Below are 27,717 nucleotides of genomic sequence, written 5' to 3'. Positions count from 1 at the left end.
CTGCCTCCGTTTTTGTCCTTTTACTTTTTCTCCTTCCTTCCCTCTGTTAGCTTCCCTCTCCCTTCCTTTCTCTTTTCTCTCTTGTCCTTCCCCTTCTCTGATCTGCCTGTGTCAGAACTCTTAACATGTGAACATCAAACAACAGCAAAATTTCAACCACCCTATAAAACAAACAGGATTTATTCCTCCCGGAATACCTTACTGGAAGTTAAGGGAAGGACAGTGTCAGGAATGGCATGATCAGAGCGCTCTCTTTCCCTGCACTTCTCTCTTGGCCCTTCTCTGTGTGTTGGCTTTGTCCCTGAGCTAGCTTCTCTTCTGGCAGCTAGTTCACAGTGGCTTCGTGATTCTAGGTTTCCTGCCTGCACACTGCACAGTCCCAAAGCTGAGGTTTCTGTCTCAACATCCCAGAAAAGTCCTGAGATTTGTTCTGATTGGCTAGGCCTAGTTCACATGCTACCTCCGAACTAATGATCAGGGCTGGGGTGTGGAATGTCTAGATTTAGCTAAGCTGCCAAATCTCCAGTCTAGACTTGTGGGTGGGGCCATGAGCCGAGGTGGATACCTGAGGGAAACGCTGGGTGTTGTTAGCAAGTGGACAGAAAAAGAACTCTGGGACGGCGCCATCGAATGCCCACTGCCTCGATCAGCAGGTGTCCTGGAGGGCCGGCGTCTCCCAGCACCATGCTAGGCTCTAGGATCACCTGGGGAGAGAACAGATAATTGCCTTCCTCAGCGGCACTTCTGCTCAGCACCCAGGGCAAATGTGGCAGCACGGGGTGGGGCACAGTCAAGGCCCCTCCGGGTCTTAGCCACATTTGGGTCTAGGTGTCTGGATGCTCTGGGCAGACAGAGACCCCTCTGGGTCTTGGCCACATTTGGGTCTAGGTGTCTGGATGCTCTGGGCGGACAGAGACCCCTCTGGGTCTTGGCCACATTTGGGTCTAGGTGTCTGGATGCTCTGGGCAGACAGAGGCTGCCTTGTCTGACTGGCTTTGGCGGCTCTAGCATGGTGGACTCACAGGAGGATTGAACAGGGGCTGGAGGGGCGCTGGGAACCCTGGCTCCCTCTCTCAGGACCCGAGCCGGCTGCCCCGTTCTCAAAGCTGCGCGCTCGCACAGGCGCCAGGGCTCTCGCTCTCCTCTTTTTTCCTTCCATCTCACTAATTTACAAAGTTCTTCTTTAAAAAAAACTCCGTGTTTCCCTGCTGAGACTTTGCCTAATGAAGTATTTTATAGCATCCTCTCCCTTAAAAAGAATGAGGTCGAATGCTTATTAAATTAATTTTTGCTTTAATGTATTTCCTCAATATTTCATGCTGTGGACACAACTGTTTCTGCAAATGACTTTTTCCAAGAAGCCTGATTTATTTTTAATTGTCTATGTCCCTCAGTTTGGGTGCCAGCTACTCTCATTACTTCTGTTTGTTTAGGAGTTAAGGCCTGGAGCTCTAACAGGTAAAGGTTTCTCCTCTTGGTGAGGCAGGGCTGTGTTGTGGGAGCACACCCATCCCGAACCGGGGGGACAAAGTGCTGGTTACTTTCCTGTGGCTTCCAGAAGCGACAGACAAATCACATTCTCTCCCACATGTAAGACATTCTACAGTATAGAAAGGCTGTTTACAGGGCCTATCTTCAAAGCTCCACATTTTGGTGAGGTTTCCCCCCACAGCTTATGAGGTCACTAAATCAGCGGTTGTTTCCATTTTTAAGGAGAGAAGAAGTGACTTGCTCAATGTTTCACGGCTGGCAGGAACACCTGTGCAGTATACATTTCTGACCTTAAAGCTAAGTTTCTTTCTACTATACTCCTTTATTTCTCAAAGAAAGCTCCAACCCCTGTATGCTTTTGTCTTAAATATTTGTGCTTTTTAAAGAAAGTATTTATACAGAAGTAATCTGTATTCATTACGAAAAAAACAGAAGAGAACATGAAGGGGGTTGTGCGTGTGCATGTGCGCACTCGTGCAGACGGTCACTCATGACCCTCCCCGGGAGGTGACCACCGTTCGAAGGACAGGCTGGCAGCGGTTTCCTCTGCCCTTCAGGACCTGCCCGCCCCTCCCCACCTCCTGCACCACCATCTTTAAGCCCAGCTGACGCACGTCTGTTGTCATTGCCCGCGCAGCATTCATTCCCTCCTCTTAATCTCAATTTTCCTTTGGCAAAACACAAATTCACTCCCGAACCCTGCAGCGAATGAGCTGGGCAATCGAGTCAAACCCCCATCAAGGGTGATCACGTGACCTACACTTGGCCAGTCAGAGCCAAGGATCCTGACGGGACTCTGGAGGCGCCCTTGGGCGGGAGCAGCTCTGCTTCTGCCCGGCGTGCAGCTGGAGGTGCCCTCTTGCCACCGGGAGAGGCTGCTCGAGAAGGGGCCGCGCAGAGGAAAGCGGAGCTGGGAGGCTGCGTCCTCGCGCTGTGCTCTTCGGTTGCGTGAGCGGATGCGGTCGTTTTTTGCCGACCCCAGTTGGAGTTGCATTTTCTGCCGTTGGCTTAAAGTAGGAGAGGGAATGACCGTGTGCTTATCGGAGTAGAGCCGGCACAGTTACTTTTAAAATAAAATTATTTTCCGTGCCGCAGTTCAGCGCTTACTGGAAAGGTGCAGAGGGGGAGGATGTTGCCCGAAAGTGTGCAAGGATGCTGAGAGTGTAAGGTTTCTGCTACGACTCAATTCAGGGAGGCCTCCAAATTTATTTCCTTTGTGGGCAGAGAAAATACTTTGTAAAATTTCATTCTTTTGACATCTACCGAAATTTATTTTGTAGCACAGTATGTGCTCTACTCAGTGAACCTCTGCTCTTGAAAAGAGGGTGTGCTGTGTAGCTGTTGGGTGTGGTGTTCAACAAATGTCAAGCAGGTTAAAGTGGTGGATGACATCCTTCAGATGTCCTCTATCTTTTCCGGTTTCTTCTCTAATTGTTCTATCAGTTCTCGACAAAGCTGTGTTAGAGACTCCTACCGTAGAGACTCCTACTGTGATCGTGGCCTGTCTGTTTCATCAGTTTTTCATGCATATATTTTGAAGATGTTTTATAAGGCACGTACAGTAAGGGTCGTATCTTCCTGACTGTATTGTCCCGTGTATCCTAAAGGAAAGTCCCTGCTTGCCTCTACTAACAGCCCTTGTTTTGAAGTCTGTTTTCACTCACACTATTATAAGCACAGCTTTATTATACTTACTCTTCACACCTTTTTTCATCTGTTCTTTTGACTGAGGAACTGAATTTTTATTTCATTTTTCGAAATTCATTTTGTTGAGGTCACAGTGGTTTTTAACATTGTGTAAATTTCAGGTGTGCGTCGTTATATTTTGACTTCTCTGTAGACTGCATCGTGTTCGCCGCCAGAAGTCTAGTTGCCATCCCTCACAGTACACAGGTGCCCCCTTACCCCTTTCGCCCTCCCCCATCACCTCCCCCTTTGGTAACCACCAATCTGTTCTCTGAATCTGTGTGTTTATCTTCCACGTATGAAGGAAATCATACACTATTTGTCTTTCTCTGTCTGACTCATTTCCCTTAGCATAATATCCTCAAGGTCCATCCATGTTGTTGCAAATGGCACAATTTTGTCTTTTTTAATGGCTGAGTAGTATTCCATTGTGTGTGTGTATGTATATGTACACACCACATCTTCTTTATCTATTCATCTGTTGATGGGCACTTGGGTTGTTTCCAGGGCTTGGCTATTGTGAATAATGCTACAGTGACCATAGGGGTGCGTATATCTTTTCAAATTACTGTTTTCATGTTCTTGGGATAAATACTCTGAAGTGGAATAGCTGGATTATATGGTGTTTTATATTTTTAATTTTTTGAGAAATATCCACACTATTTTCCATAGTGTCTGCACCAATTTACACTCCCACTAGCACTGTATGAAGGTTCCATTTTCTCCACATTCTCTCCAACACTTATTTCTTGTCTTTTTAATAGTAGCCATTCTGATGGGTATGAGGTGATATCTCCTTGTAGTTTTGATTTGCATTTCCCTAATAATTAGTGATGTGGAACACTTTTCATGTGCCTGTTGGCCGTCTGTATGTTTTCTTTGGAAAAATGTCTGTTTATATCATCTGCCCATTTTTTGATTGGATTGCTCATATTTTGTTGTTGAGTTTCATGATTTCTTTATATATTTTGGATATTAACCCCTAATCCAATATATGATTCACAAATATTTTCTCCCAGTTGGTGGATTGTCTTTTCATTTTCTTCATGGTTTCCTTTGCTGTGCAGAAGCTTTTTAGTCTGATGTAATCCCATTTGTTTATTTTTTCTTTTGTTCCCCTTCCTGAGGAGACGTGGTATTCACAAAGATACTGCTAAAACTGATGTAAAAGAGTGCACTGCCTATGTTTTCTTCTAGGAGTTTTGTAGTTTCAGGTCTTATCTTCAAGTCTTTAACCCATTTTGAGTTAATTTTTCTGTATGATGTAAGATAATGGTCTACTTTCATTCTTTTGCATGTGCATGTCTGGTTTCCCAACACCATTTATTACAGAGACTTTCCTTTCTCCATTGTATGTTCTTGGCTTCTTTGTCAAAAATTAGCTGTCCGTAGATGTGTGGTTTATTTCTGGGCTTTCAGTTCTATTCCATTGATCTGTGTGTCTGTTTTTCTGCCAGAACCATGCTGTTTTGGTCACTATGGCTTTGTAGTATATCTTGAAGTCAGGGATTGTGATGCCTCCAGCTTTGTTCTTTTTTCTCAGGATTGCTTTGGCTATTTGGGGTCTTTTGCTGTTCCATTTAAGTTTTAAGATTCTTTCTCCTATTTCTGTGGAAAATGTCATTGGGATCCTGATTGGGATTGCTTTGATTCTGTAGATTGCTTAGGTAGTATGGCCATTTATTTTGACTATGTTTATGCTTCTAGTGCATGAGCACGGAATACCTTTGTGTCATCTTCAGTTTCTTTCAGTAAGGTCTTATATTTTTCATTAAGTTTATTCCTAGGTATTTTATTCTTTTTGTTGTGATTGTAAATGAGGTTGTACTCTTGATTTCTCTTTCTGCTAGTTTGTTGTTAATGTATAGAAGTGCCACTGATTTTGGTATATCGATTTTGTACCCTGCAACTTTACTGTATTCATTAACTATTTCTAATAGTTTCTTGGTGGAGTCTTTAGAGTTTTTATATACACAATCATGTTGTCCACAAATAGTGACAGTGTTACTTCTTCCTTTACAGTTCGGATCCCTTTTATTTCTTTTTCTTGCCTCATTGCTCTGGATAGGATTTCTAATACTTCATTGAATAAGAGTGGTGAGAGTGGGTATCTTTGTCTTACTCCTGTTCTTAGAGGAATGGCTTGCAGTTTTTCACCATTGATTATGATGTTGACTGTGGGTTTGTCATATATGGCCTTTATTATGTTGAGATTATTTTCTCTATACCCATTTTATTGAGAGTGTTTATCATAATCGATGTTGAATCTTCTCAAATGCTCTCCCTGTATCTGTTGAGATGGTCATGTGATTTTTATTCTTAATTTTTTTAGTGTTGTGTATCACACTGATTGATTTGCAGGTGTTGAACCATCCCTGCATCCCTGGAATAAATCCCACTTGATCATGGTGTATGATCCTTCTAATGTATTGTTGGACTTGATTCGCTAATGTTTTGTTGAGGATTTTTGCATCTATGTTCACTGGTGATATTGGCCTGTAATTTTCTATTTTTGTGTTGTCCTTGTCTGCTTCTGGTATCAGGGTAGTGTTGGCCTTGTAAAATGAGTTAGAAAGCATCCCATCCTCTTCAATTTTTTGGAAGAGTTTGAGAAGGATAGGTAATAAATCTTTGAATGTTTGGTAGAATTCACTAAAGAAGCCATCTGGTCCTGGACTTTTGTTTTTTGGGAGGTTTTTTATTACTGTTTCTATCTCTTTACTTGTGGTTAATCTATTTAGATTCTCTGTTTCTTCTTGATTCACTTTTGGGAGGTTGTGTGATTCTAAGAATTTATCCACTTCTTCTAAGTTATTCAATTTGTTGGTGTATAGCTTTTCATAGTATTCTCTTTTAATCCTTTATATTTCTGTGATATCTGTTGTAATTTCTCCTTTTGCATTTCTTATTTTATTTATTTGAATCTTCTTTTTTTTCTTAGTGAGTTTAGTTGCGGTTTTGTCAATTTTGTTTATCTTTTCAAGCTCATAGTTTCATCGATTCTTTCTATTGTCTTTTTAGTCTCTATTTCACTTATTTCTGCTCTGATTTTTATTATTTCCTTCCTTCTACTGACTTTGGACTTTGTTTTTGCTAATTTTCCAATTCTTTTAGGCATAGTGTTAGATTTTTTATTTCAGATTTGTCTTACTTTTTGAGGTGGGCCTGTATTGCTGTATGCTTCCCTCTTAGTACCACTTTTGCTGCATCCCATAAATTTTGGTATTTTGTGTTTTCATTTTCACTCTGTGTCTTTTGACCAATGAATTCAATCCATTTACATTTAAGGAAAGTAGTGATATATGAGGGTTTAATGCTGCCATTTTATCTTTCATGTTCTGGTTTTTCTATATTTCCATTGTTTCTTCTCCCTGTGTTTCTGACTGCCATGTCAGTTTTGTGGTTTTCTGTGATGTTTTTCTCAGTTTGCTCCTTATTTATGATTCGTCACTCTCCTCTAATTTTTTGTTTTGTGGTTCCCATGAAGTTTGTATAAAAGATCTCATAGATGAGACAGTCACTTTTCTGCTGATAGCTTCTTATCTCCATGAACCTGTGCAGGTTCCATCCTTTTCTCCTTCTATGCTTTTGTTCTCAGAAATTATCCTTTTTTATGTTGTGAATTTGTTACCAAATTGAAGTGGTTATAGTTATTTTTGATTCTTTCTTTCCCTTTAGCCCTTATGTTATAATTAATTGTTTACTAGCCTGTTCTGATGTAGAGCTGCAGTTTGCTGATTGTCTGTTTATCTCCTTGCTCAGAGCTTTGTAAACCTTTGCTTCTCATTTCAGGCAGGAGGGCTGCTTTCTGGTAAGGCAGTTCTAGTGATGATGGACTCCCTCAGGTTTGTTTGTCTGCGAAAGCCTTTATATTTCCTTCATATCTGAGGGGTAACTTATTTGGATAGAGTGTTCTTGGCTGATACTTTTTGTTTTCCATTATTTTGAACAAATCATTCCACTTTCTCCTAGCTTGTAGAGTTTCTGCCTGATGGGGGTTCATTTGTAACTTCTTTTCTTCTCCGTGGCCGCCCTTAATATTCTTTCTCTGTCATTGACTTTTGACAGTTTTAATATAATGTGCCTTGGAGAAGATCTTTTCTCATTGAGATAATTAGGAGTTCTATTAGCTTCATGCACTTGTGTATCCAGTTCCTTCTGTAGGTTCAGGAAGTTCTCAGCTATTATTTCTTTTTCTTTTTTAAGATTGGCCATGAGCTAACATCTGTTGCCAGTCTTCCTCTTTCTTTTTCTTCTTCTCCCCAAAGCCCCAGTACATAGTTGTATATTTTAGTTGTGGTCCTTCTAGTTCTGCTGTGTGGGCCGCCGCCTCAACATGGCCTGATGAGTGGTGCCATGTCTGTGCCCAGGATCCAAACTGGCAAAACCCTGGGCCTCCGAAGCAGAGCACGCTAACTTAACCCCTCAGCCAGGGGGCCAGCCCCTCAGCTATTATTTCTTTAAATAAACTCTCTTGGGGCCGGACTGGTGGCGCAGCGGTTAAGTTTGCACCTTCTCCTTCTCAGCGGGCTGGGGTTAGCAGTTCGGATCCCAGGTGTGGACATGGCACCACTTGGCAAAAGCCTTGCTGTGGTAGGCATCCCACATATAAAGTAGAGGAAGATGAGCACAGATGTTAGCTCAGGGCCAGTCTTCCTCAGCAAAAAGAGGAGGATTGGCAGTAGTTAGCTCAGGGCTAATCTTCCTCAAAATAAATAAATAAATAAACTTTCTGCTCCTTTCTCTCTCTCTTCTCCTTTTAGGATATCCGTTATCCTTCTGTTGCTTTTCCTAATTGAGTTGGATATTTCTTGTGGGATTTCTTCATTTTTTAAAAATCTCACTTCTCTCTCCTCCTCTACCTGAATTATTTCTAGATTTCTATCTTCAAGCTTGCTAATTGTGTCTTCCATATAGTCTGCTCTATTTCCTATGCTTTCTACTTTATTTTTCATCTCATTAATTGTGTTCTTCATCTCCAGAATTTCTGGGTTTTTTTTTTTAGAATTTCACCTTATTTGGTGAAGTATGCCTTCTGTTCATTAATTTTGTTCCTGAGCTCATTGAACTGTCTCTCTGTGTTTTCTTTTAAGTTGTTGAGTTTCTTCATGATGGCTACTTTGAATTTTCTGTCAGTCAGATTGTCATCTTCCGTGACTTCAAGTTTGGATTCTGGAGAGTTGTCATTCTCCTTCTGTTCTGCAGTGTCATGGTAGTTCCTCATGGTGCTCGATGAGTTGATCCTCTGCTGGCACATTTGTGGTAGTAAACGCCTTTCTCATTTGGGTGAGGCTTTGGTCACTTTGGTCTGAGCTGCTTCTGGTTGTGTTTGAGAGCCTGCACTTTCCACCCTCTGCTGCCTCTGCCAGGGGCTCATCAGTGCCCTCCCTGTGTCACTCATGCCTCTGAGGTCGCTGGTGCCTTGCTGCTTACGATGTTGCAGTTGCAGCTCTCGTCACTTGGGTCACCAGGATGCTGCACTTCTGCTGCTTCTGGGGTCGCTTGGATCTCATTTTCCCCCACTGACTCTCTGTGGGCTCTCCACAGGCTCAGGTGCTGCTGCTCCTGGGCTGTCTGGGTGTCCTGGTGACACTGCTGACAGGGTTGCTGGGTTCATGGGTGTTGCTGCTGCTGCCAGGGGCCCGGTGTCTTGTATGCAGGCCTTGCTGTTGATAGGGTTGGTGTCGGGGGTGCCGCCACTGGGGGCTGGGTCATGGGTATTGCTGTGGCTCCTGAAGCCTCAGGTTGCAGGTGCCACTGCCACTGGTAGAGCGGGATAGGGGCTGAGCTGTGATTGCTGCTGCTGCTCCTGTAGCCTCTGGTCTCTGGAGTCAGTGCATTTTTTGAAACCTCAGGTTAGGACACCACTGCCACTTCCAGGGGTATTTCCGTTTTGGATGCAGCCCTCACTACTGGGAGGGCCAGCTTCGGTGTCGCCACTGCCAGGGGAGCAGGAGAGCACTGGGTTGCCAGCACTCCTGTGTTTCCTGAAGTGTCAGGTAGTGGCTGCTACCCCCTGCTGCTGCAGAGGGGCCAGGCATGGGCCACGAGTGCCACTGCTGCTCCTGCAGCCTCTGTGCTCCCATGCCGGTGCGCTTTTTGAAACCTCAGTCAGTACTGGTGGTATCCGTGTTTTGGATCGTCACTGAGGGAGGGGGAGGGAACTGCTCCCCTAGTTCCACTGCCTCCTCGAGGTCCAGGCCACCCGCCTTCAGATGCACGGATGTGTGCGTCCCTCAGGCATCTTACTGTGCTGAGCAGGGAGTCCTTCCTTGGTCAATGGGTGTCCTATTGGTTGTAACCTAGAGGAGAATCCAAAGGAAACAACTCACTTCACCATGATGCTGACATTGCTCCTGACTGTTTTCATCTTTTTTACTTTCGATCCATTCTTGTATTTGAATTTAATGTGTGTCTGTTTTAGGCAGCATGCACTTGGTTCTTGCTTTTTTACCCAGTCTTAAAAACCTCTGCCTTTGATTGCAGTGCGTGTTCTTTCCACATTCAATGTAATTATTGACACAGTTGTGTTGAGATCTGCCATGCTTCTGCTTGCTTTCTTTTTGCCTCATCTGTTTGTTGTTGTTGTTTCTCTGTTCCTACTTTTTTGCCTTGTTTTGAGTTAATAAAATATTTTAGTATTCCCTCTAAATTCTCCTTTTGGCTTTCTATCTATATATCTTTGCATTATGTTTTTAGTGGTTTTAGGGGCTACAATACCCACCTTCAACTTAACCTATTCTATTTGTGGTTAATATTGAGTTACTTTAGACAACATAGAGGAGCCTTGAAACAGTGTATTTCATTTTGCCATCCTCTTTTTAGTGCTATTTTTCATAGATATACACTATGTAGTATAAAACCATTCCTGTAGTATTAAAACTTTTAAAATATTTTGTTATTAAAGTATAATACATTTTTAAAAAGAAGTCTTATATTTTTTTCAAAAAGAAAATTTTAAATATGGTCTTTTTAGTTTACTTACATACCTGCTGTTTCCACAGCTCTTTATTTCTTCAGCGTAAGGAACTTCCTTTAGTGTTTCTTGTGGTGCAGGTCTGTGAGTGACAAATAATCAGTTTCCCCCCTAATGTCTTTGTTTTACCTCCATTTTTGAAGGCTCTTCTCTATGCACCTAATATCCTCGATTGGCAGCTCTTTTCCCCCTTCAGTACTTTGATTATGTCGTTCCTGTTTCTTTCGTTTTGCCTTGTTTATGATAAGAAATCAGTCACTCTCCTCAGTGGTTTTCCCTTTAGTATTCCCCCTCGTTTTTGCTGGCTGCCTTCAAGATGTTCTCTCTTTGGCTTTCACAACTTGGAATATGCTACGTCCAGGAGAGTTTTCTTTAGTTCTTTCATACTTGGGGGAGTTTTGGGATCTGTAGGTTAATGTTTTCAACCAAAATTGAGACTTTTGGGGCTATTATTTCTCTGAATATTTTCTCTTTTCCTTTATTTTAATCTTCTAATTCTAGGATTCAAATACCATGTATTTTGGACCACAACTGCTGTTGTCTCACACATCTCTGAGGTTCTTTTCATTTTCTTTTGATCTTGTTTCTCCATATACCTATGACTTGAGTAATTTCTATTGATCTGTCTTCAAGTTTACTGGTTACTTTCTCTCATTTAAAATATGCTATTCAGCCTATGTGGTGTCTTTTTAATTTTAGTTATTATATTTTTTAGTTCTGGAATTTCTGTTTTTATTGTTTTCATTTCTCCATTAAGATTCATTTTCTGTTTGTTCACTTGTACCATATTTTTCTTTAATCTTTTGAATGTAGTTTTTCTTTAATTATTTGCATGTGTGGCTACTTTGACGTCTTTGCTGAGTCAAACCTCTGAGTTCACACAAAGTCACTTTCTTTTTTCTGTTTTGAAGTAAAAATTGTATAGCTCTAAGGTGTGCAGCATGGCGTTTGATCTACATACTGAAATGATCACTACAGTCAAGTTAATTATCCATCTCCTCACAGAATCAGTTTCTATTGGCTGCTTTTTTCCCCCATTCTTTCTTTTTTTTTTTTAAGATTTTATTTTTCCTTTTTCTCCCCAAATCCCCCCGGTACATAGTTGTATATTTTTCGTTGTGGGTCCTTCTAGTTGTGGCATGTGGGACACTGCCTCAGCGTGACCTGATGAGCAGTGCCATGTCCGCGCCCAGGACCCGAGCCAGTGAAACCCTGGGCCGCCAAAGCAGGGCACGTGAGCTCAACCACTCAGCCACGGGGCCGGGCCCTCCTGATTCTTTCTATGTCTAGTAACTTTTAGATGAAAAGTAGGCCTCATGGATATGCTTTAGGAAGTCTGGGTCCTGTTGTGCTTGTTTGAGGGTTTTGTTTTCGTGTGTGGTGGGTGTTAATTTGCGCGGACTCAAGCTGCAGACTTCGACTCCTCTGCAGTGTGCAGCCGCTGGTGCCTCTGCTCTCTGTCTTGCTCCTTGATGCTGCCTTTTAATATGGTCTCCGTTGTGCCTGTGTGATGGGTGGGCAGCCAACGACTCACACAGAGAGGGCTAATGCTGTGGTTTCCTTGCTTGAGAGGTTCCCCCTCCCTGCAGTTTGTAAAGTTTTCTTGCCTTGAGTCTTGACCTCTGACACTTCAAACCCGTGAGGCTTCATCTTTCTTCTGCTCACTGCCTGAGCTGTCATGGCCGGGGTGTGCCTGCGTTTAAAAAACATCGCACCCACAGACTGTCCCCTGGGTAGCTCTTTCTTGCATGAGCACGTTTCTCTTTTATCTCTGGCGGTTTTTTAGCCAGGCTGCCTGGGTCTCCCTCATGTATATGTTATTTAGCTGTCAGCACTTGTGTTCTTCCAAGATTGCTTGTCTTTAAATTTTTGCATCTATATTCATCAGGGGTATTGGTTGGTAGTTTTCTTGTAGTATTCTTATCTGGCTTCATTAGCAGGCTAATGTTGGCTTCATAAAATGAGTTTGGGAATGTTACTTCCTCTTCAATTTTTTGGAAGAATTTGATAGGAATTGTCATTAATTATTCTCTAAATGTTTGGTGGAATTCTCAGTAAAACCATCTTGTCCTGGGCTTTCTGTTGGGAGGTTTTAGAATTTTGATTACCAATTCAATCTCTCTACTCATTATTAGTCTGTTCAGAGTTTCTTCATGATTCAGACTTGGTAGGTTGTATGTTTCTAGGAATTTGTACATTTCTTCTAGCTTGTCCTCAGGGAGGTTTTTAAAAAGACAACATGTCAGGGCATGTTTGCATGGGGGTAGTGTGGCTGAAAGATGACACGGGGAAGAGGACACCAGAGGGAATGGGACCCTCGACTGCACAGGGTGCCCAGCTGTGTTAACACGAGAAGGCAGAGTGTGAGCGCAGATGGAAGGAGGTTGGTGGGTTTGGTTTGGGGGAGATGCGGAGATCTCCATCATACCGTTACTCTATTGGGCTTCTTTGGCGCTGTTCCGCATCTTCTCAGTCCCACCTCTTGTTCCAGCCATTGACGTGAAACAGAGTTTCATCCTGGCTCTGACCAGCATTGCACGGATGCAATGTGACATCGGCTGACCCAGCTCTGCCTCTGTTCCTGCCCCAGGATTTCTCTGATCTTGAGGTGTTGTGCACCCAGGAATTTATTTGACAGTTACGCATATTAAACCCAGATGTCCCAAGAAGTCACTGCCTGTGGGGCCACACTTGACCTGTGGGGGATGGAAGTAGTGATCAGCCCCTGCCTGATCAGCCCCTGTGCACGTCTGTGTTCTCCTCTCTTGCTAACTGCTGAAGCCCATGACCCTGGCCTTCTTGCAGAGCCCATAATATGCCAACTTTGTTTCTACGTCAAGGCCTTTGAACATACCTCGAACACCTGCGCCAGCTCTTCCTGCACCACCTCTTCTGGTCCCTGCTCACGTGCCACCCTTGCAGAGAAACCCTTGCTGATCACCCAGTGTGAGCAGAGCTCACTCCCACCACCAGGCCGCCTCCGTCTCATTTCACTGTTTATTTTCCAGGAGCTTCTGCCATGCTCTGAGATGCTCTCCTTTGTCATCGTTTACCTTGTGCGGTCTGTGGGTGACTGGATTGTGTACTGGAGGCCTGCTTCCTTGGCCTTACAGCACTTGGATTCACTCCCTGGTCCCCTGGAGGTGCAGGTGCAGCCCTGCCCTCTCACAAAATGTGCCTTCCAGTCGCAGGAGCTGGGCAGGCAACACAGATGTTTCGAATGGGCCCAGTATAAGGAGATAAATGACACCCAGCACTCAACCTCCACAGGGGACCGTGGGGATACCCTTGAGCTCGGACGCCGTCTAAGGAGGGGCCTCCACACTGCTCCTGGTTGTTGCCACCTAGGAACGTGGCTGACTGGGCTTGGCTTTCTGGTTCCTCAAGATAGACCAGTATCTGATTTTGTGTGTGTGCATGAAACCTACAAAGTTTTAAATATTGGCCAAGAATTCCATTTTTCAACCCTTTCTGGGCCAAAGAAACCCAGAACCCATGCTGTACTCCAGAAGTGGCAGGGTTTGGGCTGGATTTCGTCTTCCTCGCTCACCTTGGTCATTCCACGCTCCGTCGCAGTCAAGGCTGTGAGAGTTGGGTGTGCCAAGCTCTAAACGTTGCTTTGCCAGATTCAGAAACCAAGACCTGCTGACAGAAGGCCAGCCAGTACTAACCGGACACAAAGGAGAAGGGTGTCTGCCGGAGTCTGGAAGGAAGGAAGTCGGCTTGATCGCTTTCCCCTGTTTGTCAACAATAAATCCAGGATGCGAAAGCAGTTGAATGCGGGGCCTTTAGATAAAGTACCATAAACCTGTCTTGGATAATTAACCTTTTTTAAGAAGCAAGCGTGTTCAGCACTTAATCTCTGAAAAGGTGTAACGTAGCAAGAATGAGCCATAAATAAAAGAGATGGAAAGTGCAGTTGTGTTTTCCCAATTCATTATGGTGGGTTGGAGCTAATTAATTCATAATGCCACTGAATTGACACTGCGCTATTTGTGTTCATGCAAATTACCTCTTAACTCACGTTAAAAGATGAGCACTCTGAGCAAGTTGAACTTTCAAAGAAGCAAACATTAAGAGAAGGAGAAATAATAATGGTTGTGGTTGGTTATTCATGCTGCTGTAGATAAGATGATTATGTCAACATTCCCATTTGAAACCCTTATTTTCAACAATTTACAACTCAGTCACATAAAACTTAACTCCACTGTGCTCTAAGTCAGTGTTAAGGTATCAATTGGGAAAGGATTACTTTTCTCCTCCATGTTTAAAAGTAGCTTTACTTAATAAGTTAACCAGTTTAAACTTCTCGGGGGTTTAGAAGTTGGCTTTCAGTGTCTGGGTGGGCCGGGCCACTGCCAGGGATGGTTGCTCTCTGACCCTGCTGTTCCAGGCGTCCATGTGGGGGAAATTTCCAGCCCAGCTGGGGGCTGGGGGTTTCTTCACGCTGCCTCACGGGTGCTGCTGTTTGTACCTGCCCCGTAGCCTGGCCCCTTCCTCGCTGGGGTGGCCCTCTTCTGCCTCCCCTCTCCTTCCTGAGGCTCAGGACACACGCACTCATTTGCCTCTTCATTCACTCAGTGTGTGTTCATTGAACACACAGTGCGATGAGCTGTGTTTTGTGGGGACACAGTGAGCAGAGAAGATACGGGAAAACTCAGGAACCGCTGGAGTTCCTTCCATGAAAACACAACATTGTTTTTATCTGGGATTTCATGGGAATCTATGTTTCAGTTCTTTAAAGGTCCTGATCTGGCTGCAGCAGACACTGTTAGTTGCCCACAGCAGTGAACAAAATGGACTACAAATGGATAGGCGAAGAAGTGAGCATCGTCTTTTCAGACGGCGATGAATACAAGGAAACAGAAAGGATGGAGTGACCGAGAGTGGCGGGCGTGTGGGGGAGAAGACCTGTTTAAACTGGGTGTTAAGGGAGGGCTTCAAGGGGCGATGGCATGTAACCTGAGGACAACAACATGACAGAAAGGGCCGAGCCGTGTGAAGACTGGCGAGTGGAATGTACCAGGCAGAGGGACAGCTGGGGCAAAGCCCTGAGGCTGGGGTGAGTTTGGCATGTCGGAGGACAGCAAGGTGCCCAGGAAAGCTGGGGCACCAACGGCAGGAGGGGGAGCCTCAGACAGGAGTCAGAGCAGTGGGCAGGGCCTGGAAGGGCGGGTGGCCAAGCTGGGCTTCCGTCTCTCCACCCCAGGCCTTTATCCACGGGGTTCTTCCTGGCCTGTCTTCCTCATGCAGTCTGTAGAGAAGCAGGTGAGGTTTGCTTTTTCCACTGCCCAAATGGAGGTAGATTGGTGGATTTATATTTTAATCGTAAAAATAATCAATCTAAAAAGTCAGATAATATAGAAAAATATAAAAAGAAAGTGAAAAACATGTAAAATATACTATAAAAATATATAATATATATTTTGTATATATTATAAAAATAATTCCACTATCCAAAGATGATGATAACGTTTGATGTGCATCTTGCTAGACCTTTTTTGTTTGCAAAAATAGACACTCACACACACAAACACTTTTAACAAAAATCTGATCTTGTGCATCCTGATTTAAAAGCTGCTTTTTTCATTTAACATATTGAGTATCATTTATCCTGTCATTAAGCTTAGATTTACAATGTAACTTTTGGTGATGGCAAAGGCATTTTATGATTATACCCGAATCTAACCAATTCTGCATTAAGTCTGGGGAGAATTTTTCACTGTTATAAACAATCCTGCAATGAACATCTTTGCACATTCATCTTCATACACTTGTCTGATGGTTCATTTCCGACAACAGGACACATTCCTACAACTGGAGTGGGTGGGTCAAAAGGTTTGGGCTGTGAGTGCAGATTGCAGAGCCCCACGCATGGAAGATATCAAGGTCTGCAAGCAGGCCTCCCAGGAGAGCAAGAGAGCTGCCCTCACCCCTCAGGTGGGCAGAGCTCCAAGGCGAGATCTGCCGTCTCCAGCTCTGTCTACCTTGACCAAAGCCCAGAGCTCTTGCTGCCCTGTCTTCTGCTGTCACCAGCGAGTCAGACCAGGTTCTCTTAGGATCTGGGTTTTCTTTCCACCAAAGTGCTGGGAAGAGGTTAGTATCTGGCAGGGTATTTGGCCTCACCATGAGATGAAGTTACAGGGAAAAGAGGTGGAGAGAGGGAAGGTAAGACCTCACCTCTAGAACCTTCAGATGTTCACATCCTGCTCCCTGGAAGAGGTCTACTGAGAGGAGCAGCCGCTGGCTGCAGGAGCCCAGGGGCCCAGCGTCTCCCTCTGCAGAGGCATCTGCTGGGTACGTGGGCACCAGGCGTGTTTACTCCCCCAGATCAGCGGCTGCTCTCAGTGCCTACTTTCTCCCCTCACGCACCCACCTGTCTCTCCTGCCCGCCTCTCCTTCCCTGTGGTCCCTACGCTGGGGCACCTCCAGGCCCCATCCGAACCCAGGCGTCAGGTGCTGTCTCCGATCAGTGTAGTCACTGGCCACACTGCTCTCTCTGGAGCGCAAGAGGCCACATGAGCATTTCCTTACTGCCCTCAACCAGCACCAGGTTCTTTGGGCTCCGTCTGTGTGCATACAGGGCTGTTACAGACTGAATAGAAGGAATTCGGTCATTTTTCCACAACTGTGGACAGAGCAATACTTCTGGGGAGGGGAGCACAAAAAAGTGCAGACCCTGTTCCCACCATAAGGAGTTTCTTTGGTGACATGACAGAAGAGAGTGCAGGGTGTGTCTTGGAAGCTAATGAGGCGTCAACCGTACATCCCACAGGAGTTCAGAGGAGGGAGCCGGTGCTAACAGCAGTGGGGAAAGGCCAGTCAGCACGCGCTCAGGTCAGCACCAGCGGAGGCTGTGCCGAGCGAGCAGGGTTCGCCCCTCTCTCCCGTGGGAGACACACTCTTCTATCCCCCATTTTGCTGTGGGAGAACTGAGGCAAGGAGACACGAGATGAGAGCAGAGCTGGACATTCCCCTGGGGCCTCCTGGGTCCACCAAGGCTTCCTGGGGCTGGGAGCCAGAGCTGGACCTAGACCCAGAGAGGGACGAGCGGGCGACAGAGGGCGCTCCAGGCGAGCACCGTCACAGGCCTGGCGGGGCGAGAGGACAGCCGAGGCCTTTCATCTTTCATCATTCCCATCCCTTCCAGCTCCACCATTAACACGACAAATCATCAATTATTTGGACTTGACAAATCAAATTGCAAAGAATTAAATAAGTTGTAGATCAATATTATCTGAATGATCAATTAATCATTCCTTATAATTAAAACTACCAACTCTTAATACCTTTCAGTTACACTTTATTGCACAATTTCTAATTCAGAGCTTTTAGGCAATTGTATTGATTGCACGTATACTTGGTAATCAAATAATTTATTAATCAGCACACCTCATTACGGGAGGTCTGGTTTAATTATCATCACCTAGATGCAGAAGGCGGGGTGAATTCAGCTTGGACTTTTCTTAAGATGCTGACGGTTTGCCATTTCATTCTGTGTTGTGGTTCTACATGCTACACAAAGTTCCTTCTTGTGTGAAAAGAATTGTAAGAAAAATGGGCGACTGTACTTACAGAGCAGGTAAATGGATGAACTCAAGTGGTTCTTCAAAATTATGTTTTAACTTTAATCTTTTTCACGGAGGTTTTGCGACATAATTTATCCCTGGTGTGCTTGGAAAAGCGCTCTCAAGATTCAGGGGTGAAAGGGCCTTTGGACCTACGATTGGGTGCTGTCTCCGGGATTGCCTCGGAATACAAATGAAGTACCAAGCACGTTATGATCTGCTTCCTTGCCTCCACTGATTTTGAAATAAGTACAAATAAAAGTTCTTATTTAACCTATGAATTTATTATTCCAGTGGCAACACTGGACAGCTAGTGGTTTGATTTAACTTCCCTTAATGTTTTCTGAGCAACATTATGAAGGGGAAATAATGACCTGTAATTGGGTCCACAGGTCCTGCAGGGGCCCCAGTGGGCCTGCGCCTCCTCCTCACTTCTCTGGCTCACACTCCAGCCCCCAGGGATGCCAGGGATGTCCTGGGGACCGGGAGGCCAGTCCTCCCCAGGGGGCCTCTGCTGAGTCTCTCCCTGCAAACGTGGGGTCCAGGCAGCAGAGCCTGGATCGCATCTTCCCCTGAGTAACGGGCAAAGCTTCACAGAGGTTCCGAGCGGAGTCCAAGCTGAGTGGGGCAGAACCTCCTGCTTGGGAACAGGATGACTGAAGCTACAGAGCTGTGATACTGCTGGGGAGGGGAGGGGGGAGCTGAGAGGAGGAGACACCCTACCTCAACCCACTCTTTGCCCTCTGCAGGCTGCACCCCCCCACTCACTCCCCACTTCTCTGAATACCCGCCTCCCTCCGGAAGGTGTGCAATGCTCTGTCAGAACAGCTCATCCTGGACCTGCCTCTCAGGGTCCTCCCCACTCTGCGGGACGCGAGGAGGAAGCCCTCACATGACCCAGAAATTATGGTTGTTTAGAAGACAAAGTGGACCACGTGCCAAGTGCTCCCATGTGGAAAAAGGTTTGCTTGCCTTGCACGCTGTGTCTGCCAGAGTCAAAGCAGGCAGACGAGCAATGGGATGGCACTGTCCCCAGCTGTTTCGCCGCTCGCTGGTCTCATGGTTCCCATTCCTGGAGAAAGAAGGCCCAAGCTTCTCAGCGTAGTGTGCAAGCCTCTTCACAATGGGGCGTGGTGGTAGGCAGAATTTTAAGATGGCCCCCAAGATTCCCACCCCTGGTGTAAACGCCCTGTCTGTCCCTTCCCCTGCGTGTGGCTGGGCCTGACTTGATCAGTTCAGCCCTTGTCAAAGAGGGTCCAGAGGTTGGAGATAGAAGAAGTCGGAGAGATTCTTCTCCTGGGCTTGAAGGAACAGCTCTGTTGTGGCGAGGGCCGCGCGGCAGTGAACTGCGGTGCCCTCTAGCTGCTGAGGGCCTCAGTCCTACGACCGCAAGGAACTAGGCTCTGCCAGCAGCCTGGGGGCCTGGAAGAGGACTCCGGGCCTCAGGTGAGATCACAGCCCCGGCCGACATCTTGATTGCAGCTGGTGAGACCCTGAGCAGAGGACCCAACTGAGCTGGACCCCTGCCCACAGAAACCGTGAGACGATAAATGGGCCTTGTTCTCAGTGGCTGAGTTTGAGGTATTTGTTCCACAACAGAACACAAATAAGGGCCCAATCTCCATATCCCTCTCCCACATAGGTTCTCTTCTGCCCACTGGAAAGCACTCCCCTCCCGCCATTGCCTTCAGGCCCCTGGGCACCTGAGGTGCTCTCTGCCTGTCCCCCTCCCCCAGAAGCAGACCCTGAGGCAACTAGACACATGTTGTTTATCTGGGAGGCGGAGAGAACACCAGCAGAGGAGGGAAGAAGTGCGGCAGGAAAGGGAAGCAGCCAGTAGGCGATGTGTCATCAAGCCAGTTACCGTGGGCACCTGTTGCTGAATCCCACGGGGAATGCTGGGGACAGTGCACAACACACACCTGGAGGAGCCGACCCAGAGGAAGGCAGCCGAGGAGGGCCGCCGTGGGGAGTGGGCTGCTCATTCCCCCGCATCTGGCCTGCCGTGTGGGCGAGAGAGCCTCCAGCAGAGGAATTCAAGGGCTGGCACGGGGAGTCTGGGGAGGGGATGCAGGCAGCACCGAGGCAGCACTTGCCACACTGCTCTTCTGCCTGCTGGCCTCCGCCGCGTCCCCATGGCAGGCTCCCCGGCCCCTCCTCAGGGCACCATGCTCCGAGCCCTCCTGCTTCACCATGCTGTGCCCTGCAGCCTCTGCTCCTCAGCACTTGCTCCTGGTCTATACATCTGTTGGCATCTTCTCATTGCGTGTCACACACCTGGGCACACAGTGGGGCTCTCTCCCCCTGCAAACCACGAGCCCCTCCAGCCCGGGCCCGGCACCTCGCAGGTTCCCACCCTCACTTGATGGGTCCATGAGGCACGTTTTTCCTGAGGAGGGTCCCCCTCAGTGTGGTTGAGACCCCTTCAACCCTCTCCCAGCATCTCAGAGCGCCCTTTCCCTGCTCTTGCTTTCTCTTCTCATAGAACACATCTCCATCTGGCATATTTGATATGTTTGCTTGTTGTCTACCTTCCTCTACTAGACTGTCAGTTCTTCAAGGCCAAACACATTTATTTGTCCAGCGCTGTAATGGCAGCAGTGGGCGCACAGTATCGCCCGGCACGTAGAAGTCACTGGGTAAAAATCTTTTGAATGAATGAATGAATGATACTCCAAGGGCCCTTAATTACTTATTAACTTATTGAGCAATTCTCAAGCCTTATTTCATTTTGACAACAAACTTCTGAGGTCAGTATTTTTATCTCCATTCTCAGATGGGAAACTGAGGCTCGGAGAGGTTCAGTAACTTGCCCAAGTGACTCACACAGCAAGTAGAGGAGTTGGGACCGAACCCTGGCAGCCGGACCCAGGAGCCAGGGTAGCTATTCTATACACATGAGTTCAGATAACGCGATGCACTTTTCAGGGGCCCTGTAATGCAATCGGGCTGTACAAAGGGGGAGTTTTGGGGGCCACTGTTGCGGCTGGCTCTGCAAGAAATGGATGTGCGGCTGACGGAGAAACTGATACGGTTTTCAACAAAGCCTGCAAATTCATCATACTTAATGAATGTGACTAATGGGTGAAAGGAACGAGCAATTAAAATACTAGCACATCTGAACTTCCCCTCCCTGGCTAATTTCTTCTCCTCTCTGGGGTTACCATTTTTCAAAGAGGTAGGGGCACAGAATGGCGGGAACAGATTTTATGGAACAGAAGTGCATTTTAAATGGCTTAAATTGGGACAGTCTGTGCAGTTCTCAAGTGGCTGTCAGTCTTCATGTCTCGCTGCTCAAGCGAGGGATGTGGGCTGAGGGGAGAGGCTGAAGCTGTCACAGTGCCTGGAACTGGAAATGGGAAGCCAGGCATCCCCGGGGCAATGGCGTGGAACCGGGAGGCAGACGTGGGGCCCTTCAGCTAGGGGGCTGACGGTCTTTCTGCTCAGGCACAAAGTGAGGTGAAAGTGGCTGAGGAGGCACGTCCCCCAAGGCAGGGCCTGGGCCTCTCACTGGCTTTGTGTGTTATCCAGGATCATTGCAGAACTACCGTGGTATAAAGACACTTCGAGGACGTCCTTGGACAATCCTGGCACAGTCTCCTTGGAACACACTTCCCTCCCTGGATCCATACACACACACCCATTGTCCAGATGGAAGCATCAAGAATTTAGGGAACAAGAAGGATCTCAGAATACAACTCGCAGACTTGGGACTGGGAGATTCCGCTGCTCATTCGCATCCTACTACTTTTGGCAACAGATCCCGTTTGTTCATGGAATTGTATAGACCGAGGTCCCACACTCAGAGGCCTCAGCGGATAGGGAGGTAATGTAACTGAACGAGGTGAGCATGATGGAGAAGAACCCAGATCAGCAAGCTGGTTCTCACCCCAGCCTTTTTCTACATGAGGACCCAGGGCTAATGTGGTTAGATCTTCCAGTTTTTAGAGAAAAGACAAACGTGTGTGTGTGTGTGTGTGTGCATGCACCCATGTGTTAGTTTCCTAGTGCTGCTGTAACAAATTACCACAAATTTAGTGGCGTAAAACAGCATGGATTTACTATTTGACAATTCTGTAAGTCGAAGTCTAAAATGGGTCTGCAGGGCTGCTCCTCCTGGGGGCTCCAGGGGAAAATCTGTTTCCTGGAGTTTCCAGCTTCTAGACGCTGCCTGCACTCCTTGGCTCCAGACCCCATTCCTCCATCTTTAAAGTCAGCAACATAACATTTTCTTCCCTCTCTGGTCTCCTGCTTCTTTCTGATAAGGACTCCGTGACTACATTGGGCCCCACCTGGACGATCTTGGATAATCTCATCTCAAGATGCTTAATCACATCTGCAAAGTCCCTTTGCCATGGAAGGTAAATCTTCTCAGGATCCAGGGACTAAGACAGGGACATCTTTAGGGGGCCGTTATTTTGCCTACAACGGCACGTATGTGGGAATACTCACGGTCTGTAAATGGTAGCAAACAATCCTGAGGTTTCTATTACTGAGGATGCCACGCGCACAGGGCTCTGTGCAGAACTGAGCGGGGGAGACACTGAGTCCCAGTCTGTGACCTCTGACCTCTGATTTAAACACACCATCCGTTTGTCGAAAGGAAAGCTCTGTGCCATATCTCTTCCTGCCTTGTTCTTACGTACACTCTGCTTTTCAGAGTTCTTGGGGACTGAGCATCTTACCAAACATTTATGTTTCCAAGCCCATGGCTATTTCCCCTCCTTGGTTTACAAAAACAACATTTACTAAGCTCTTGCTGTGTACCAAACACTAAGTACTTCATGTACATTATTTCTTTTAATCCTCATAGCAAGCTCATTTTTACCCCTCTTTTACAGAATCTGTAAATCTGAGGAATCTGAAGCTCAGCGTTGCCCCAAGTCACACAGCTACAGAGGGTAGAGCTGGTGTGCAGACCAGCTTGTCTGCCCCAGAGCCCATCAAGACACAGCAGTCAAGGAAAGAGAAGCTGAAGCATGAAAGCCAGCAGCCCCTTCAGTTAAAAAAACAACCACCAAGTGGAACCCAGATGGGTCTACTTGGTCCAACTTCCAACGTGCTGGCCGCTCCTGGATTCCAGCCTCCGCCTTCCACGAGCGGACAGATATTCAGCCACAGAGTTCCCCTTCTCCCTGCTGCACCATTGGACTGGAACCCAGAACAAATGGGTTCTTTTACAGATCAATGATAAGGGAGTGACGTCAACAAAATGGCATCACAGGAGACTCCAGTCTCCGTGCCCTACAAAGATCAGCAACTAGGCAGCGATCCGTAAACAACACAGCTCTGTGAGAGCTCTGGAGTCCACTTAAGAAACTTTAGCAACACAGTGGAATGAAAAACCTGAGAGGAACCACTCAAGAAGAGAATCAAGAGAGCTTCATTTTACCTACACCAACCCATTCCCCAAGCTGGCACTGCTCAGTGCCAGGAGGGCATGTCCAAGCTAGAAAGAGTTCTCCTTGCCAGAAAGGGAAGAGTGGGGTGAGCTACCCACTTCCCCAGGCTTTCGGGAGCACTGCACCAAGGTCCCACTTCCATTTCCCCACACTCAGACTGGCGAAGTGGAGACATACAGAGTTGGCTAGGAACAAGGACAAAAAGTAGGGGCTACCAATGTCAGCCGGAGTGTCGGTGGCTCACAGTATGACCTGCTCTGCAGAGGACCCCAGCTGATTTGGTCACTGAAGAAACAAGTGGCCAGCACAAATGCATGGCCCTCCTGCAGATTTCACCAGCTTTTGCCCCACAGGTATTCACGTTTGCTGACACCACCCTCTGCCCCCCACTGGAACTCAGAAACTGCACCAGCAGTCAGCTCGGGCCTCTGAGGCTGCACGAGTGCAAAATACCAGCCTAGACCCCATGGCTGACCCCCACCACCATGCACATGCATGGGGCTAGCTCCCCAAGCTGTGCATTAGATGCTGCTGGCCTGATGCCCATCACCAGCTTCTCTGCAGTGTGCATGCCTCAGGGCAGACTGTGCAGCCAAAGGAGGGCACGCCAACAGCCGGGGCCCCAACAGCTGCCGACGAGCCCATAGTTGGCCCTGGACCTTGCTGCCTGCCTTGGTCCCCCCATTGCGTGTGTCTGCAACTGTCCCTTGCCACTATATAGGCACCTGCAGGTGGCTGCCACACACCTGTGTGTGATACCACTGGCTCCGGGCACCACTGCTGCCTGCCATGGTGCCTAGTGCTGGACCTGGAGGTACTACTGAGGACCCCAACAGCCCTTGTAGGCATCGTGGCCCTCCACAGTTCTCACCAAGGATCACAGAGTTGTCAGTGGTTTTGGACTCCTAAGCTAAAGAGGCAACACGTATCGCCCAGAGCTGGTGCTGCCATATGTCCCACATTGGTGCCCTGCACCAGGAGACCCAGGGTAACATCATGATCCAGTGTGCTCCCACCCACAGATAAAAGTATCCCTTTACTCAAATCAGTACATAAAGTCTGGAAGAGGTGACCACTTCTTCAAATGCAGACACCTACGCAAGGCAACAGGGACTACCAAGAATCAGGGAAAAATGACGTCAGCAAAGGAATAGAGCAAGCGTCTTGTATCTGGCCCCAAGAAATGGTCCAGGAATAGCTCAACAAAGAACTCAAAAGAATTGCTCTACAGATGCCCAGAGAGCTACAAGAGAACAAAGATAAACCATCTAATGATATCAGGAAAACAATATGAGAATAAAATGAGAAGCTCAACAAAGATATAGAAAACATAAAAAGGAACCAAACAAAAATTTTGGAGCTGAAGAATAAAACAGCTGAACTGAAGAATTGGATAGAGAGCTTGAGCAACAGACTAGACCAAGCAGAAGAAAGAATCAGTGAGCTAGAATACAAATCAATTGAAATTATCCAATCAGAGGAGCAAAAAGTTAAAAAGACAGAAGGAATGAAGAAAGCCTACTTGACTATGGGGCACCAGTAAGAGAAACAATGTATGCATCTTTGGAGTCCCAGAAGAAGAAGACAGGGAAAAAAGGGTAGAAAGCTTACTTAAAGAAAAAGTGGCTGAGAACCTCCCAAACCTGGGGAGTGACTTGGACATCCAAGTTCCTCAAGCTAATAAATTACCCTAAAAGCAATCCAAAACAATCTTCTTCAAGACACACAATAATAAAACTCTCCAAAATCAAAGACAAAGAATTTTAAAAGTAGTAAGAGAAAAAAACTTCCTCATACAAGGAAACCCCCTTAAACTTATCAGCCAATTTCTCAGCAGAGACCCTGGAGGCCAGGAGAGAGTTGGGTGATATAGTCCAGGGGCTGAAAGAAGGAAACTGTCAATAAAGGATACTTTACTTAGGAAAGTTATCTTTCAGAAATGAAGGTGAGATAAAGACTTTCCCAAACAAACATAAACTGAGGGAATTCATCACCACTAGACATGCTTCACAAGACATTCTGAAAGGAGTTCTTTGAGCTGAAATAAAAGGATGCTAATTAGTAATATGAAAACGTATGAAAATATACACTACACTGATAAGGCAAGCATATAGTCAGATTCAGAATACTCTAAACTGTAATATGGTGGTGTGTTTATTATTTAACACTAGCATAAAGGTTAAAGAACATTAGTATTAAAAACAGCTATAGGTACAATAATTTGCTAATGTATACACAATATAAAAAGATGTAAATTATGACATCAAAAACGTAAAAGGGATAAGTAAAAGGGTAGTGTTTTCTATGTGATTGAAGTTAAATGTTAAATTGTTACAAGCATAAAATGGACTGTTTTATACATATATATTATGTATGTATATATGATGTTTTGTGCATGCCTCATGGTAACCACAAAGCAAAAACAGATTAACAAAAGATAAAGAGAAGGGAATCAAAATACACCACTACAGAAAATCATCAGTTCACAAAGGAAGGCAGTGAGAGAGAAGAAAGGAATGAGGGAACTACAAAACATCTAGAAAACAATTAATAAAATGGCAATAGTAAGTCCTTACCTATCAAAATTACTCAAAATGTACATGGATTGAATTCTCCAATCAAAAGACATACAGTGGCTGGCTGGATTAAAAAAACTAGGCCAAAATATATGCTACCTACAAAAGACTCATTTCAGCTATAAGGACACATACAGGCTCAAAGTGAAGGGATGGAAAAAGGTATCCCATGCCAGTGGAAACCAAAAGAGAGAGGAGGTAGCTATACTTACATGAGACAAAACAGACTTTAAGCCAGAAATGGTAACAAGAGACAAAAAGCTCATTATATAATAATAAAGGGGCCAATTCATCAAGAAGATATAACAATCATAAATATATATGTGCCAAACATTGGAGCAATGAAATATATAAAGCAGATATTAACAGACCGGAAGAGAGAAATAGACAATCCAATCCAATCTAGTAAGGGAATTCAATACCCTACTTTCAACAATGGATAGATCATCTAATCAGAAAAAAAACAAGGAAATGTTGGACTTGAACCAAACTTTAGACCAAATGGACCTAACAGACATATCTAGAACATCTCATCCAACAGCAGCAGAATACACATTCTTCTCAAGAGCACATGGAACACTCTCCAGTCTAGATTATACAAAAGGTCACAGAACAAGTCTTAGCAAATTTAGGAATATTGAAACAGAATTGTGAGCCCAGAAATAAACTCTCGCATATACAGTCAACTAATATTTGACAAGGGAGTCAAGAATACTAAGTAGTGAAAAGGATAGTGTCTTCAATATATGGTGTTGGGAAAACTGCATAACCACATGGAGAGGGGTGAAATTGGACCCCTATCTTACATCGCAAACAAAAATCAACTCCAAATTGGTTAGAGACTCAAACATAAGATCAGAAATTGTAAAAGTCCTAGAGGAAAACAGGGAATAAGCTTCTTGACTTTGGTCTTGGCAATGATTTTTTGCATAGGACACCAAAAGCAGAAGCAAGAAAAGCAAAATCAATAAGTGAGACTATGTCAAACTAAAAAGCTTCTGCACAGCAAAGGGAACCATCAACAAAATGAAAATGCAACCATCAGAATGAGAGAAGATATTTGCAAATCACATCTGATAAGGAATTAATATTCAAAATATATAAAGAACTCAACAGCAACAAAACAAACAATCTAATTAAAAACTAGGCAGAGAATGTGAATAGACATTTTTCCAAAGAAGACACACAAATGGCCAAAAGGCATATGAAAACATGCTTGATGTCACTAATAATCAGAGAAACGCAAATCAAAACCACAGCGAGATGTCACCTCACACCTGTTAGAATGGCTATCACCAAAAAGGCAAGAAGAGATAAGTGTTGGCAGGGATGTGGAGAAAAGGGAAACCCTGTACACTGCTGGTGGGAATGTAAACCAGTACAGCCACTATGGAAAATAGTATGGAGATTCCTCAAAAAATTAAAAATAGAAATACCATATGATCCAGCAATCTCGTTTCTGGGTATCTATCAAAAGGAAATGAAAACAGGATCTTGAAGAGGTATGGGGACTCCCATGTTCACTGCAGCATCATTCACAATGGCCAAGATATGGACACAACGTAAGTGCCTGTCGATGGATGAATGGATAAAGAAGATTTGGTATATCTATCCAATGGAATACTATTCAGCCATGAGAAAGAAGGAAATCCTACCAGGTGGGATAACATGGGTGAAACTTGAGGGCATTACGCTCAGTGAAATAATTCAGATAGAGAAAGACAAATACTGGATGATCTCGCATGTGGAATCTAAAAAAGTGAAACTCACAGAAACAGAGAGTAGAGTGGTGGTTGCCAGGGGCTGGGGGCTGGGGAAATGGGGAGATGTTGGTCAAAGGGATCAACTTCCAGTTAGAAGATGAACTTCTAACAAACTTCCAGTTAGAAGATGAGTAAGTTCTGGGGATCTAATGTGCAGCATGGTGACTATAGTTAATAATACCGTGTTACATAGTTGAAAATTGCTAAGAGAGAAGATCTTGAGGGTTCTCGCCACAAAAAAGAAGTGGTGATTCT

The 27,717-nt window shown here is 45.5% G+C and overlaps 1 long non-coding RNA gene across 1 annotated transcript in view; it reads left to right on the top strand.

Moving 5' to 3' along the window:
• Positions 1-26,234, top strand: part of LOC138915675 (uncharacterized) — a 29,849-nt gene extending 3,615 nt beyond the window's left edge. Inside the window, exon 2 of the long non-coding RNA XR_011421778.1 lies at positions 22,563-26,234. This is a non-coding gene — a long non-coding RNA (uncharacterized lncRNA). The remainder of the gene's footprint in view (positions 1-22,562) is intronic.
• Positions 26,235-27,717: the final 1,483 nt, after the last annotated feature.

The sequence above is a fragment of the Equus caballus genome, chromosome 10 (genome assembly GCF_041296265.1).
Source record: "Equus caballus isolate H_3958 breed thoroughbred chromosome 10, TB-T2T, whole genome shotgun sequence".
NCBI classification, from domain to species: domain Eukaryota; kingdom Metazoa; phylum Chordata; class Mammalia; order Perissodactyla; family Equidae; genus Equus; species Equus caballus.
Note: the sequence above shows the minus strand (reverse complement) of the source record. Positions and strands in the feature narration are given on the sequence as shown.